Consider the following 11,336-nt stretch of genomic DNA (forward strand, 5'->3'; position numbering starts at 1 on the left):
GGGCCTTCATGTTGGCATTGGCATGAAGACCAATCTAAGCCCGGCTCGGCCTTTACACCGACCCACACCCAGGTGGTACTAACCTAGGTCACTATCCAAACCCAGGTTTTGCCAACACTGGGCATTATTGTAAATTCAATCCTTTACTCCAGGGGTGCTCAAAGTCGGTCTTCGAGGCCCGACTTTGAGCACCCCTGCTTTACACAAATTTAGGAAATCAAAACAGACGCAGGCAAATAAAATTCCTGACTCCAAAATCAATGGAGAAAACAAGATCAATTTCAGAGTTGAAATCCCCAAAATAAACATTAAAACTGTCCAGAAACGACCAATCAGAACCAAAAGGCAAACGTTTGGTTCTGATTGGTTTCTGATGCGTTGAATATGTCTCAGCACATTCAACACATTAGACTACTAATGTACTGCAGCTATGCAATTGGCAGAAATGCAACCTAACCTTATATCATCATTGTTTATTTATAGAATGATTTAGAAAACAAAATGCAATACAGGCTTGTCGATCTATTTCGACCCATATTAGAACTTTGCATTGATTTCCCTTCATTTTAGTAGCTGCAATTTTCCCTGACCCTAACCAATACTAGTCTATTCCTAATTAACTAAAACTTAATTCGCACTTTACCTCTAAATGTTACCCCTGATCCAAAGCAATGAATCCATCATATTAGGACCAGGTCTTGGTCCTATTATGATGGACATAATATCACACTGTACATATAATGGTGCGTTCGCACCAAACACATTTTGAGCATCAGGCATGTCTGGTTTACATTCAGACTCTATGTGGAGGCACGTCAAGGGCTGATGCGGCGTGTTTGGAGCGTCTAGCGCAGCGTTGAACGCTTCACATAGAATTTGAATATAAACCAGAGTCGCCTGACGCTCAAAACGTGTTTGGTGTGAATGCACCATTAGAATGTTCAGTTCCTATGGTAACAATTACATCAGTGATGACATCACTCTTTGATGCATCAAATGAATCTCTCTTGAGTGTAGCACACAGACTGTTTTTTCTGACCTGTTCCTGTTTCAGACTTATAAGTTATAAGTTATGAATCTTCTCTAGGAGCTGTTTAAATTATTTGAAGGCACAGAATCGGCCCAGTACAGGTTCACATTCTCAGTGAGAGAGACTCACCTTAGTATGAAGAAATTTTTCAGTACTGGAATTACACCGAACATAAATTAGTTTAATCAAAGCATGTCATGAATATTTGTGCATGCCATGTACTCCATCTTAAGTCCAGAGCATGGTAGTTTTTTTTATTGCTTTTGCCACCACTAGATGGTATGCATATAAGATATAACATAACTACACAGGGGTTAAGCACAACCCACATATGGAGGCCTTAGTCCTCGGCGCAGCTGTCGCAGGTTCAATTCCTGGCCTTACCTGGCCTTTGCTGCATGTTTTCCCCCTTCTCTCATTACCCACTTTCCTGTCAATTAACTATCAAATAAAGGCCACTAGAGCCAATAAAATCTTTGAAAAATAAATAAACAGCACTATTCAGAGATGCAATGAGTTTATAGCAGTTGTTCGAATTATCTAATCGGCTGTTGATTTGGCACTATAGTTATTACCATTGCTGACTTTGATATGGTAAATATAGCTGAAGTGTTTTTCTTGTAAGTTTGGGTAAACCCAGATTTTCTGCCCTCTTCCTTTACCTACTCTTGTCAAATTGACAAAGATAAGAAGAAATCAGCAACTATATTGTAAGACAGATGTTTGCTCATCTGCATAGTTCAAGAAAACCTGAGATAAAACAGCTATTTGTCCACATATATATACTTTATTTTCCGCAGTGGTTAAAAGGTTTAAATCTACAGGAAAAATAAGGCTACCACTCAGAGTGAAGGATAAGGATATATATATAAAAAAAGTACAGCGTTTTCCGCACTATAAGGCGCACCTAAAAACCTTCAATTTCCTCAAAAGCAGACAGTGCGTCTTGTAATCCGGTGCGCCTTATATATGGACCAATATTGAGCCACAGCAGGTCTAGCAACTACGGTAAGCAGCCGCCGACTTCATTTTCGCCCGTAGAAGAAGCGCGCGGTGCATGCTGGGATAGTTGTCAGAACGCTGGTTTGTTAATAAAGTTTGACTGACCTATGTAGCTATCAACCGTCTATAATCAGGTCATCTGCAGGTCATTTAGCACCACAACATTCTCCACGAACATGCTGTGCGCTAACTGAGAACGGTGACCATCGTCCGGCCACGCCCCGGCCCAGTCGCGGAAGGCTCTCCTCGCAGACCGGAGTCGGACTGTTTTGTTGACATTCTTTATGTCAACAAAGTGGCTTCAGACATTCATCCGGGGTGCTTCGGGGGCGCTTCGACTAGGGCTACCAAGGGACCAGCCCTTATACATTTAAAGTCGGGGGGTTGGGGGAGGACAGACAGAGACTGCGGCGGCAGCGTGTGGTTGGTCTGTGTTACCTAGAAAGCAGTTGGGCACAATATCGCAACACCAACACCGTGAGTGAAACAATGACTGGATCGGATTATAAAGTGCGCCTTATAATCCGGTGCACACTTACTTATAGTGCAGAAAATAGTAAATTTGGAGGTTTGTTGATGTTGAACCTTTAAGCAGGATGGAAAAACCAGCAGTAAGAAACATAACCATGATCAAAAAGGACAACACGAAGAGCACAGCAGTTTCTCTTCAATTTTAAAAGAGCTTACATAAGAGAGGACCAGGGCCTCTGGATGATAACGGTCAAAGACCTCTCTGTATGACTCCAACCCTGTAAAATCTGTTGGAAGAAATTTTATTTGTTTACAGCAGGGGTCCCCAAACTTTTTCCTGTGAGGGCCACATAACTTTTCCCTTCTCTGGTGGTTTGGACTGGGATTGAATTGTTATTCTGCAGCTCTGCAATGATACCTAGTGGCTTCATGGGTTGCATCAAAAACTGTGGCTGCCATCGGCGGCAGTTTAATTTAATGATTTTAAGTTGATGTAAAATATTTTATGTTTATTATAAGTTGCGCAAAGGTTACCGGAGTGGAACCAATGTTAATTTGCTGTTTCATTTAGGCACATATTTTTAGTTACACGCCACACTCTGTAGAGGGCAGCATGCTTTATTTTCATTTGTTGATGGAGAGATTTGGTGAGGCACCGAGGCTCGTGTAGCTGGGTTACAAGAAGAAGCTACATGGAGTTTCGTTACTAACCCTTCCAGGTTGAAGCGGCCAATGAGGTACACATTTTTGTATTTTAGTTTTGTTTGTAAATAGAATGTTTTATTTTAAGAATTTGTCGAGTTTGTTAGCCACGTGTTGGATGACGTAATGAGTCTGTTTTTGTAAGTCAAGCCACTTTATGTAAATGTTTTACCGTAGTATTCTTTATGTGAATGTCTTTCTTTCTGTAAAATGTATTTTATGTCTTTTGTACAGTTCTCACGGCATAATTATTAAATGCCAGTAACTATCGAAGAACGCCTTGTGTCCGTTTTTTGCCTGGAGGGCATCTACAAAACTATTCATACTTTATTGTGACACAATTACTGGTTCCTGCTGTTTATGCTGTAAACCAGTGGTCCCCAAACTACGGTTTGTAGCAGAAAAAGCACAATCAAATAACCCTCTCTGGGTTCTTCACAGAAAAAAATCCAGGAAGTAACACTATTTATTAAATAAATACCATATTTTCTGGACTAGAAGCCGCAGATATCTGCCTCTCCAGGTTTTCCACAGCGATGCAGCAGCAGCAGCAGAGGGGGGCGGACACCCAAAATTTGAGTCATAACAGGTAAATTGAATATCACATTTATTACGGTTGAAAAAGAAAAGTTGCCAAGTTTAGATTTAAGTGAACTGATTAGGTTGTTTCCGAACGGTAACGGTAACAGTAAAAGTGTTGATCCTTCTCGTCTGCTACTAGCATGTGCTAAATGAAAATGGGCACTTCCTTCTTCTTCTTCTTCTTCTTCTTCAGATTTCAATGGCAGCTTGAATCCATTAATGTATCTACTGGATCCTAATATCTATACCTCAAATTCTCATAATGATCCCAGTATTATTTAAAAAAAATGAAAAATCTTCTTTTTCCCCTCAATGCTATTTAACTGATCAACAACATTCTCAAATTTCAATTCCCTATTAAAACCTAATTCCAGTTTAATGGCCGCTTTCTTCTTTTATTTCAAATTTTGCCTTCCATTGTTCCCCTCCTGGTTAAGAGCCCTCTGGTGGTTGAAGAAAAATCCACATATAAGCCACATGGTTCAAAGCTTAGGAAAAAAGTAGCGGCTTATAGTCCGGAAAATACGGTAGACTATATGAAAAAAAAAATCTAAATGCTTTCTGGTATTGTTCAGGGGGCTGGACCAAATGTAGAGGCGGGCCGGATCCGGCCCGCGGGCCGTAGCTTGGGGACCACTGGTTTACAGCATAAACAGCAGGAACCAATAATTGTGTCACAATAAAGTATGAATAGTTTTGTAGATGGTTTTTGATGCAACCCATGAAGCCACTAGGTGTCATAGCAGAGCTGCAGAATAACAATTCAATCCCAGTCCAAACCATTTAAACAGATCTCCATGAATCAGAAAAACCAAGCTCTTTTCTTTCTTAGTCAAATGTTTCTGACCTGTTAGGTTTCTCATGCCCTGGTGAGATTTCTGCACATTCAGGTGTAGATTTATGACCATCTGCACAAATGTGTGTGTACGTTATTGTGTGGCTGTACTAGTGCTGTGTGTATGTTACATTTAGTGATATTCTCTGAAAGTGGTGAGGAAGTGATTTTAAATGCAGAAATAGCAACAGGAAGACATTTTTCGATTGTTTTTGGCCCTACTTCTGGTTTCAGTCTTTGGCCTTGGTCGGAGCTCTCTGCTGATAAGATTCGAGGAGTGTAGTCGTCTCGGGTTGCGTTCAGCAGCTGCCTTTCCTTTGTGTAGTTTATGACTTCCAGAAGGGCCGTACCTTTCATTTACTTCCCAGAAGACCTTAAATGAGGAAGGAACAAGCTAATATCTGTGAGAATCCTCTTGGATTCTGTTGGGCATGTGAACTTGAGCTTGTGTTTATACAAATAAGTGACACGGCACACCAATGGCAGTATTTGTTTGTTCGTTCAGTTTCTTTATAACTGCCTTTTGACCCCGGGTTTTGGGAACGTTTAAGCACGAGGTTTCCCCTGGGAAACCCCTGGGACTGAGATGGCAAGAGAAACATTTCCTCTTATCATCAGTCTCAGGGGAAAGCTGATGGGACCTCAAAGGCAGTCCGTGACAGCAAAAAAGTCAGGGAGCAGTCGGTTTTTTCTTTGCCATTTTCAGGGCGGAGAGCAGTGCTTTATGTATTAATCCGGGATTGCAGCTTCACTACTAGAGGTCTGTGCTTTCTTCCTTAGTCCATGACCTCAGCACTGCCAGAGAAGTAAATGGCTGCTCCTTAATGAGGCTTAATTGTGGGTGAAATGCCACTTCGCATGCATTACATCGCACTGCCTAATTAAGCTTCATAATTGCCTTTTTTCGGGTTTACCACTTAAACATTTCACCACCTGTAGGCAGCTGCAGTAAATGAGCCAGCATTCCTGTCTTCCTCCAGAACATTTAAAAGGTCACAGGTCCTGCAGTGACACACACATGACCTCCTAGGGGCGTTGTCTCACAACATCTCATTTATCAGCTCTCACTACCTGTTTAAGCTGCTTTTCTAAACTGCTGCCATAAAAATTTCATGAGTTTGTCATAATTTGGTGGTTTGTGATGTTTTTTTTCCCTCGTTGTTTAAGGTTTTATTTGGTTTTTGATGGTTCTGGTTTACTACTCTAGTGGTTTAGGGTAAGCTTTGTTTTATTCTCAATCACTTAGCACATGTGCGCCATAACTTTGCTAGCTATAACATATGGAGAGTTTTCTCTGGTTCCTTGTCAGATCTTCGTCATTGTGTCCAGTGCTCTTATTTTCTTATTTGCTTTGCTGTTGCCAATTAAGCAACACACTAATGCTTGGCAGGTCAAATAAAAGCTGGATTAGTGCGTTACTAATTGTTTCCTCATGCTAATTCTTTTATTGGGTGCTTAGTCAGACTCTACTTTGACGCCCTGTTTCTACAGCTTGGGGCGACAGTGGTTGGAGTTTGTCCTGTAACTGGTGGGTTGCCGGTTCAAACCCCGCTTTGTCTGCCTCAGTTGTGTCCTTGGGCAAGACGCTTGACCCACCTTGCCTGTTGTTGGTGGTCAGAGGACCCAGAGGTGCTGGAGCATGGCAGCCTCGCTTCTGTCAGACTGTGGCTGCAGCGTAGTAGCTAGCAACCATCAGTGTGAATGTGTGCGTGAATGACTGGTAAAGAGCTTCAGGGTCTTCTGATCTTGATAATGCGCTATGAAAGTACAGGCCTGGTGGAACTGCATGTTTGCTGAGCTCATTATAGGAGCTACTTCTTAGTGAAACCCTGGTTAACATGTTAAAGAGGTAAGAGAGGAGCAATGTTGTGATGACTTCCTGAAGGTGGAGTTTCAAAATGAACAGGAGTCTTGAAAGAGACAAAAGGCAAATTTATCTCTTTAAAGACAAAGAGACAAATTTGTCTTTAAAGAGACAAATTTTAATTTGTCTTTAAAGAGACATCTTGTTGTGATGGTCTCATCACAACAAGATGGGACCATTAACTGTACAAAAGGCAAAAACCATCACATTCACACTGATGGTTGCTAGCTACTACGCTGCAGCCACAGTCTGACAGAAGGTGTTAATTTAGGAAGCAACATTTATTTTTTATATTTGATATATAGTATTCTTATAACAACTGAAAGTAAGATAGTTACTTGATTGTGCTGTAAAATCCCTTATTGTATTAGAAAATACAATAAGTACGCATGCATTCAGGAATAGATCTTCGTAGTGTTTAATTAAAGTGTGATGAACCAGGGGCACATCTAAGAGCTGCAGTTCTAGCAAGAGTTGCAGAGTCCTGGTCTAGATGACCCCACCAAGCAGAGGAAAACATACGACTGACCAGCGTGCTAATCTGCAGGAAGTCTGCAGGACCTCAGCTTGCTGCAGACAGGGGACCTGCGGCCTTGGCCGGAAAAAGTGCTAAGTGGTGTCTGAGAGGAACTGTAAGTGCTGCAAAAAAAGAAAGCTGTTCTGCACTAGAACAGAAAACAAACCATTTGGCCAAGGGCTTCTGTTTTTGTTGCTTTCATGGCTTCATTCGTTGACCGCGTGTCCTTCAGCACGATTCACAACAAGATGGGACCATTAACTGTACAAAAGGCAAAAACCATCTTGGATCTGGGGTTTTTTTGTTTGTTTTTTTGCCTCTCAAGTCGGACTGAGGGCAGACTGGACGCTTCACTGACTCCATGTCTCATATTAAGGGGCATTGTGAAAGGTTACCATTTTTTACCTGTGTAGTTTAGAAGATACTTCAGAAAAACATCCCTTGCATTTGTTTTCATTTTATGCCATTGGTTCAGTTTTGCTAGCTTTCAAGACAATCTCTATTTACATAGAATATATAAACTTTTAATCAGATTATACATTCCTTCTTTTTATAGTTGTTTATTTTTAGCTAAATGTAGGAATAATAAGTGACATTTTGTGTTTTCTGTTTTTATTTTTCCCCTCAGTTCCTCTTGCTTTGCAGATTGATTTGTGTTTTAGTTCACGTCCCTCTGTGTTCACTGGTTGGCTCTCTCGTCTTTCTCAAAGCTGTTCCAAATGCCCCTGATTAATCTCACCTGGAGGGAACTAATATCATTCAGCACCCTTGTGTTGGTATAAACTCTGTTTTATTTGCTGATTCTTCCATTATCATTTTCTGTCTTCCTCATGCTCTTTCTGTGAGTTTGTTTTCATCCAGCTTTCTATGTTAATTCAGAACTATTGACTTCAGATTGATCCAACAGAGCATGACACAAGCTGAAATAAATCAACTTAGTAACGCTCTAATTTATTGAGTATAACTCCATACATGTGTACTTTAGGTATGCTTGTTTTTAAATGCATGCATAATGAGTCATCCATTATTTATATTTCTAAAGCTAATTTATCTTAAAAGTAAGTTTTCTAAAAAAAAAAAAAAAAAAGACTATCTCACACCTGTGACTGTCTTTACATCTGTCCTTTTTGCAGTACCCACGTCAGACTGTAGGGAGGTATCTAGACGCGTCCTGGACCTGTAAGTTTATTACTCCACTCACATCCGTACACACCCCTTACTCCCAATTTAGATTTCTTTATTTTAACATCCATGTTCATAAACTTGGTGGAAAACATAAAGCATCATTTGGACAAAATAGCAGAGGCAGAGAGAGGCCATTTCTACTCAGCAGAAATCAAACTAATCTTCGCCATCTACCCAGCCATCTTTTTGCATACACCGATTAGAAAAGAAGCTAAGAACTGTTGCAACAGATAAGATGGAGGGATTAAATTCAAGGAATATGTGTCTGCAAGTCTAGTTCTCCTTTCTCCCATAGAGGATCATTATTTGAATCAACAATTTTTATCACGCTTCATTTTTCCTGCATGTTCAGACTGTTATTCATCAAGTCTCAGGATGAGCCAGGAAGGAGAGAGTTTAAGAGAGGGGGCAGATTATGTTGAGGGTAAATGAATCAGTGTTACTTTCCAGAAACGTAAGTGACATCAATGTGTGCATGTGTGACTGTGTGAGCGCAGACGGGGGCTCAGAAGGTGGGTGGTCTGTCTGCTCTGCAACGCTGCAAGCAGACAGAGACATGAAGCTGAAAAAATCCTCTCCGCTGGCTGCAGACGTTATCCAGCTGGAGTCGCACCAAGCCACCGGTAATATGTTTTCCCAGACCGGGAGCCGAATGGAGCAGAGGGCACCTAATGAACCAGAAATCTCTGCTCCCTTCCTCAATTTGAAAAGCTACTAAATCTTCACTTCGGTCTGCGTGCGGCTCAAATGGGCAGGAAAGAAGCGGCTTCATGGGCCATTTATTGTTCCTTCTTCAGACCTAATATATCTGCATCCTTACCGTTTAATTTCAAACACCACATCCCGCGACTTGTCGACATGGTGATTTATGTGCTTCAAAATCAGATAAATAAGCAGTCGACCCCTCATCAGAGCTGGTCTGTCTTGGTTATTCAGATAGCGTGTTAGCTTTCAAGGAAGAGGAAACTTTCAAAGCTGGAAACTACGAGCGATGTACACTGGTTATTTTTTTTTCTTTCTGACGCAACACATAATTAGCTGTGTTATTTAGTTGGTAGTCAAATCCTAAAATAATCCACCAGCTGTGAAAGTCAGCTTAGTGTGTCTATTGTTCAGCTGCTCCTTTTTGCATTTCTGTGTTTTGTGTGTCTCTCCTTCCTGATAGCGTTGTTACATTTAGCTCTGTGTGTCCACACTGATGTTCTGCATATCATTTTAAATCCATACAAAACCAAGGATTTACTCCCTCTACCTGAAAAATATGGAAATATGCTTTTCAATCCAGGCAGCAAAAACTTTCACTAAGTTTGACATTTTCCTGAAAATGGCTGATCTGTGAAGAGCCAAATCGCTATTTTTTTTAATTTTTTGTACATTTTTGACTGGAGAATCAGAATCACTGCATGTACAATGGAAATATAAAGTTTACACACCCTGCGGAAATGTTTGATTTTTGTGCCTGGAAGAATATGAGACCATGATAAATTATTTTAAAGCCTTTTTCATATATGATGCAACGGATATTTTTGCAAAATTCAATTATCAAAATAGAGGGACAGATATAACAAATACAAACCTACAATAAACTGATTTCAACCCTCGAGTAGTACCCGTGTTGGAGAAGCTTTTTACTTCACTTGGAATATTCAGTCATTTTGAGGTTACATCAATCCGAAATAAAAGTTGATTGTTGGAGTTTCTTGACATGTATTCATTGTTATGCTATCATCATAGTTTGGAGAGAGTCTGCAAATTACCTAATTGTATGAAAGTCCAAGTCAGGGGAACTGACTGACAGCTGAACTGTTGGACTTATTGTATGTTTAGTGAAAAGACACCAACACTAAGATATGTTTGCAAAATTATGATTTGGAAATGCTTTTCTATAAATAGATGATGGATGAATTTATTTGTTGTTCTAACAGCCTGATTTCACCCAAAACGTTTCCTACAAGAAAGATGAAGCGAGATTTAATTTTTCAGCATCACAGTCCAAGCATCACAAAACGTTATGTTCTGTGAAGTCCAAGCCAAAGTTCAGAACTAAATCTGCCTGAAAATCTCTACAGTGGACAAAAGAAGACCCCACAATCTGATGGATCTGAAACGGTGCAGCAAGCTTGAGGGGCCATGTTGGGATGTGTTGGGGGAGACTGGGAGAAGATGAAACAGATCATTACATCAAACCAACTTTGGTTACTAACTTGTATTTCTGCATATATTTCAGGATATTGTCCATTCCTTCAATCAAACAAGTATAACTGTTTTAATAATAATATATTATTAATAATGTAGCATGTCCAAAAAAAGTTGTCATGACTCGACATTCTCCTGCCAAAAGGCTTAACTCACCCAAATCTACCATTTTGACTTTATTTGCTAAAGTGCTTTCATGATAGGTTTCTGACCAAGTGTTGTAGCTCATATATTAAAACAGATTTTAAAATATATGTTTCATAATTCTTATGAAACATATGGTAAACTAAATTCACTTTCACTAAGTTTTTTTTTTTTTTTTTTTACACAAAAATCTACCCACTTTACTCTTGTGGTTCTTACCTTCACAACTTCACAGACTCCATGAAATGAGGCCTTCCTCCTAACTATTTGGTTGCATGATGAATATGACTGTTTCCTAGCAGCAGGGGGTGACTCAACTCACCCTCTGGCTCAGATTACCCCAGAGAAAGGAAGCAGGAATGCTTAAAGCAGTGATTCTTAACCTTTTTTGAGGTACCGAACCCACCAGTTTCATGTGCGCATTCACTGAACCCTTCTGTAGTGATAAATAAAATATGATCCCCCCCACCCCAAATTCAAGACATGGGGTGCCCCAACTAGACTCTAGTTGGGGCACCCCATGATCACAAAGTCTTCTTAAAAGGTAGAGTCTCTGAGAACAGTTCTTAAAAATATAGTCAGTGTTTTCAGCAAAGTTGAGCTGACTGTCCAGGAACGACCCAAGGTATTTAAGATTTGCCACAGTTTCAACAGGTTGGCCATCGAGAGAAACTGGAACCACTTTAAGGTCTTGTTTAGATCATTTAATTAGCTCTACATTCTTAAGAGAATGAAAAATTTATAATAAAGACTTTGCGGTATTCTGATTTAGTAACGTAATTATATTGCGTTACTAAATCCCCCCCCC

The 11,336-nt window shown here is 40.2% G+C and overlaps 1 long non-coding RNA gene across 3 annotated transcripts in view; it reads left to right on the plus strand.

Moving 5' to 3' along the window:
- LOC106936629 (uncharacterized) overlaps positions 1-11,336 on the plus strand; it is a 51,255-nt gene that overhangs the window by 13,563 nt on the left and 26,356 nt on the right. The window contains exons 1-2 of one of the 3 annotated variants that reach the window (XR_001422177.1): positions 7,654-7,941; positions 8,137-8,182. The exons of 1 other annotated variant lie outside the window; for it this stretch is intronic. This is a non-coding gene — a long non-coding RNA (uncharacterized LOC106936629). Of the gene's footprint in view, positions 1-7,653; positions 7,942-8,136; positions 8,183-11,336 lie in introns of those variants that run through there. One more of the 3 variants, XR_001422176.1, reaches the window with a different exon arrangement.

Source organism: Poecilia latipinna, unplaced genomic scaffold, assembly GCF_001443285.1.
Source record: "Poecilia latipinna isolate Pla-1442-1.1 unplaced genomic scaffold, P_latipinna-1.0 Scaffold2182, whole genome shotgun sequence".
NCBI classification, from domain to species: Eukaryota; Metazoa; Chordata; class Actinopteri; order Cyprinodontiformes; family Poeciliidae; genus Poecilia; species Poecilia latipinna.